The following is a 6000-nucleotide window of genomic DNA, read 5'->3' as shown; positions in this document are numbered from 1 at the left end:
TTGCTAGCCGGGAATGTTAACGGGATCTCCATCCATACTGCAGTGTGTCTTCCTCCTCTTTTCACACTCTTGTCTCTTTGGTAGTCCATTCGAACTACCGCTATTGTGTCTATGGTTTGGATGACTTTTTTCCCTGGAGCGGGCTTCTTGCTTCTCGGGCCTTGTTATACTTCTTTCAACAAGTGTGAGAGTTTAGCCGTCTGTATGGCAAGATCAATCTACTTCTGAAGGTGCCAACAGAAGTCCATATCATGACCAGTGTCTTTGTGATACTCATAGTATTTTTGGACATCCCAAATGCCCCTTGGGTTCAATGGGTGTGGGGATGGGAATTGTATGTTCTCAGTGGCCAATATCGCGACGGGCGTTTTGGTTAATTTGGTCACCCAAGGCGGAGGTTTAAAGGATGATGTTAGGGTAATGGCAATAACGCTTGTGCTCTTTGCGTGATTCGCGGGTGGATAAGGTGCAGGTGTTGTTAGATGAGGCTGGTTCGGGACCCATTTTTTTGTATGCCGGAACCTCCTTGGGGTAGTAGTTTGCCATGTATCGGAGGTACGACGATCTCGCCGAGGATCCTTTCGTTCTAAATCGTGATTATTCGAAATGGGTCTTTCTGAAGCCATGAAGGCGCGGGCTGCTGTTATGACTTGTTTGATGGTTTTAGGGACTCCCTTCTTACCATGTAATCGTCTGACTAGATCATTGTGTTGTATGCCCTGTACGAAAGCAGCAACATTCAGGTTTTCCCCTGCATCTGCAATTTGCAAACTTTCTTTATTGAATCGAGTGATATAATCATCTACTGATTCATTGTCCCGTCTTCGTATATTAAGTAATTCTGTGGTACCCATGGTGTCACTTTTGTTGACTAAATTGTTGTAAAAATTTTCCCAACAATTCATCGAAACTACTTATTTGTCCTGTGGGTAAGCTGTAAAACCACAATCGTGCGGATCCCACCAGAGTTTGGGGGAACATAAGACACCATTCATGTTGTGCCCACCTTTCGACCCCTCCCGCATTGACAAAGATGTTTATATGATCATCAGGGTCAGTGGTTTTAAACCTTCTAGTGATGTCAGTATAGGCCATGGCAGGTATAAATTTGGATTGAGATAAAAGTGTTGCAGGTTTGTATGGTTCGAGGTTGTGCTTGGTAATCTGGGGTTGTGATGGTGCGGTAGCAGCCATGTTTAAAGTGTCTTCATGCTCTTGTGTTGTGATATTTTCCGCAGCCTAGTGCTAGGGGTGGTCCGGGGTGTTGGCGGTTCATCATAATTCAAGGTTGTCAGGACCGTTTTCATTTGGGTCAGGCGGGAGGATCTATGATACATCCGGACCCACTGTTCCTGTTCAACCCACCATGGATTTTCAGCTATAATGGGGAAGGATGTTTGGTACATGTACTGCCATGGAACCATTCCCGGTGGCACAGTGTGTGAACCGCTGTTAATGTGTGTTACGGGGGGGTGTGGTTGTTGAATCGAGTATTGGGCTGGTGGATGTAGGGACGTGATATGGTGTGTATGAAAGGTATGGAATCATTCCAAATTGCCCTTGTGGTGTGTGTGGGAATTCTTGTGCGGGAAATGGTATGTAGGGTGGATAATATGGTACTTGAAATTACTGGTAGCAAGTATAGGTGTTGAGATTGGTAAGCTTAACTGTTCGTGAGGAATGGTAACAAGTGTATCCACATTTGTGAATTGTGTGGTTTGTGTGAATGTTTGATTTACTGGTTAGGTTACTTGTGGTGCAGGATTCCTGCTACTGGAACCAAAATTCAAGTTTTGAGTGTTTCGTTCTAATAAGGATTGCAAATGTGCAGTCCTAGGGGATGATGACTGTAAATATGTGTTAGTTGTATTAAGTGCTAAGGTTTGAGAAGGATCATCCATGGTTTTTTGGAGGGCACAAATCTATCAAATTATCTTTTGATGAGAAGATTTGTAATTATGATGATCGGATGGTGCCACTGTCGAGTACGTGAACTCGTCAGGAAGTAACAAAGATGGTCCTTCTTCTATAAGTAAACAGTTAGGGTTTTCTACTAATGATAGTGAGTTGATTTATCTTTTTCGTACATGATTAATACCTCATAATAAGAGGTATTTATCGACTTCACCCTCTAGGGTACAAACACTCAATACTCACTCCTTTCCGTATTATTGGGTTTTTTCCTTTATTGCTTTCCTATTGGCCCGATACTTACATTTGAGGTGAGTCCTTCGGGATCATTTCTATTCTTCTCTCGGCATATTCTTATCATGCCTCGTCAACTGGGATTTCAAAAAAGTTATTATGTTATTATTTTATCGATTATGGTCGAATTTTGTACTAGTCCCAAGTTGGGACTGGATAAATTATTAATTTTATCGAAGTTATTAATTTATCGAGTATTAAATTATAGAGGTTTTACTATATAGGAGAAGAAATCTTAAGAAACAAGACAGTCTATTTTAAGCGTTAATAACCATAATCTTTTATATTTATAACAAATTGTGGTTTATAATAATTGAGATTATTATTGAATACTACTTTGGATCCATACATGCATGTTTGGTGGCAGTTTAAAAGAAAGTGGCCCCATTGTAAATCAATTAATTGAATGATAAAAGACAGTGTTTAAGAAGATTTTCATGTGGTAAATGTGTATGGTCCGCATGATAATGATCCTATTCAAAAACGACAGTTGTGGCAAAAACTTGTTAATATATATCAAATTGGCTAACCCAGGTCTATGGATTTTCATGGGAGATTTCAATACGATTCGGTTTCCTCGCGAACATTTAAATTCTGCTTTTTGCAAATGACTTTAACGCTTTCATTGATGCGGGGCGCTTGGTGGAGTATAGCATGGGTGGTCGTAAATTCACTTATTTCTCTAGCGATGGGGCTTACCTTAGCAAAATAGACAGGTTTTTTTGTCTCTGTTGACATTCAATCTCGATGGCCTTTTGCGTCTCTAGTTGCACTCCCTAGAGAGAGGTCGGATCATTGCCCGTTAGTTTTAAAGTTAATTGAGCCTTTTAGACTGTTCAATTCTTGGTTGCTTAGAGATGGTGCTGACAAGGTTATAACTGATGGTTTTGCTAAATGTAACTATATATAATGGATATCCAGACATCTTCTTGATGAAAAAGTTCAAAGAGGTTAAAAATTGTTTAAAAAGATGAATTTCGGAGGTGAAAGAGATTGAGAACAGTGAAGCCAATATCCTCAAAACCAATGTGAATGGCTGCTGAGACACGGCAACTATCGCATTTAGAATTGATGCTTTGCATAGGCTAAAGGAACTTGATCGCTATGGATATAAAACAGAAATCAAGAGTTAAATGGGCCTTGGATGGGGATGACAATACTAGTTGTTTTTTTCATGGAATTATGAAGAAAAATCACTCAGACTCTCGGATCAATGGTCTTTCAATTGGCGGTGTCTGGGTTACGGATCCAGAAGCTATTAAAATGGAGGCAGCTGTTTCTCATTTCACAAAGAGATTTTCGGAGACAAATTACTCTAGACCAACTTTAGAAGCCAACAATTTTAAACAAAGGAAATTAAAGATGGTGTTTGGTCGTGTGGGAGCGATAAGGCTCCTGGTCCAGACGGCTTAAACTTTAGTTTCATAAAAAAATATTGGTCGAACTTGGAGGAAGATGTTAAACAACTGATGGATTATTTTCATTCTTCGGGCATAATTCATCCTTTATTGCTCTTATTCCCAAGCTATCCGATCCACAATTTATTGATGATTACAGACGTATTTGTCTCATTGGAAGCATTTATAAGGTAATCTCCAAGATATTAGCCAATCGGTTAAGGTTGGTGATAGATGAAACTCAATCTGCTTTCATACAAGGCAGATCAATTCTTGATGGACCTCTCATCATGAATGAAATTCTATCTTGGCTGAAAAAATCTGATCGAGAAGCCATACTTTTAAAAGTTGATTTTTGCTGGAAATTTTTGGATGATATTATGAGACAAATGGCTTTCCCATCTATCTGGAGGAAATGGATTGGTAATTGTTTATCGTCGGCAAGAACATCGTTATTAATCAATGGCTCTCCAACAATGTTTCTCGTGTTCTTCGTCAAGGAGATCCGTTATCTCCATTTCTTTTTATTATTGTCATGGAAGCTTTAAATTCCTCAATGGAATTGGCAAATCTTTAAGGGGATTAATCTTCCGAACTGTGGGCCTCAAGTTTCTCATCTTTTTTATGCCGACGATGCTTTATTTTTGTGCGAGAATTCTAGAAGGAATGTTACGAATCTTAGTAGCATTTTGAAATGTTTTGAAAGAGCATCTGGTTTAAAAATAAACTTCCACAAAAGCACGGTTATGGGTATGAATGTGGACTCTCGATTGGTTTCCCATCTCGCTAGACATCTTGGTTGTAAAATAGGAAATGCTTCCTTTTCATATCTTGGGTTACCAGTGATGCATTCTAAAAGTAATTGGCAGATTCTTATTGACAAAGTAACAAAACGCCTTAGTGCTTGGAAGGAGAATTAGGTTTTATCCATTGGTGGCAGGATAACGATGATCAAGTCAGTTCTAGGGAGTCTTCCTCTCTATTATTTGTCATTATTCCGAGCTCCTAATAACGTGATTAATGTTTTAGAACAGCTTAGAAGGAATTTTTGTTGGGGCACGACGAATGAAAAACAAAAAATTTGCTGGCTTTCGTGGGATGTGATGCTCACTTCTAAAGTAAATGCTGGAGCGGGAATTGGTTCTATTAGCGCAGCAAATAAAGCATTGTTGATTAAGTGGCTATGGCGGTTTATCCACGAGAAAGACAAGTTATGGGCAAGGTGCATCATTGCTCTTCATCATAATCGCAGAACTCATAATGATCCCCCGGTTAGAAAAACTAGCTCTGGCCCTTGGAATCATATCATGAGAAACAGTGAAGAATTGCAATTGCTTGGCCTTGATGTTCATTCTTGGTTGCAAGATCCACTAGTTCGTTCGGCCATTGAAAATATGAGCCTTCCAATGAGATCATCTAATTTCAAGTGGTCAAAGTTGGTTCCGGCAAAGATAAATGTGTTCGGGTGGCGATCGTATCCAATCGAAACTGGCTTTGGTTAAAAGAAACATCATTCATGATTCGACTTGTCAACATTGCGGGTTTCAAGAAGAAAACGCGGATCACATTTTGATTAACTGTCATGCAGCTAAAAGAATTTGGAGTGCAATATCTGTTTGGTGCAAAATTCCTTCGTTCTCGGTCTCAAACATTGTTGATCACTTGAACGCGATTGCCTCCTGGCATTTTGTTTCCGGTAAAAAGAAAGTGATTCATGCCATTTTCTTGACAGCGTTTTGGTGTATATGGAAAGCGAGAAACGAGAGAAACTCATTCCATACATGTGCATGATATACCCAGTACGTATTAATGGTAATGCATTACAGTGAAATAATAAAAAAAGAATGTCATTTTTACAAAATATATATCAAAACAATAAACTAACAAAATAAAAATACAATGCTGAATTCATATTAAATAAAATCAAATGTTCAATACCATTATTAACTTCCACTTAAAGCACCTGCAACGCAAAGCGTCCGGATGTGGTGGTGGCCAGCCAAGCTTGAAGCTCACAGACACCGCGTTTACCCAAGAATAAAACCATAAACCATTGTCACGTAAGACGATTAAAATAGCAACACGATGAGGTTCTAACATTAAGATAAAAAGGCTGGTATATACATACATATGACCAAAAGCAAAGAAATGCACCTATAATACAAACAAATAAAACGCGACATCCAGACAACAACAGCAGCAGCTCAGATATGAGATCAACATCAACCCTCATTCAAACAAAGATCAGAAAATAAACAGTAATCGGTCAACAAACATGTGATTTGAAGAACTAAACACGGCCTCGGAAACAAACTTGTAATTTCAACCAAAAGGTTTCATTACCACCACAGATATGTATCACAGGAAACTGTAAATAAAATCTGACTTTTCATCTCAA

This window comes from Bidens hawaiensis, unplaced genomic scaffold, assembly GCF_021521415.1.
Source record: "Bidens hawaiensis isolate Kalapana, Puna unplaced genomic scaffold, B.hawaiensis_p1.1 tig00028733_1, whole genome shotgun sequence".
Classification (NCBI taxonomy): domain Eukaryota; kingdom Viridiplantae; phylum Streptophyta; class Magnoliopsida; order Asterales; family Asteraceae; genus Bidens; species Bidens hawaiensis.
Note: the sequence above shows the minus strand (reverse complement) of the source record.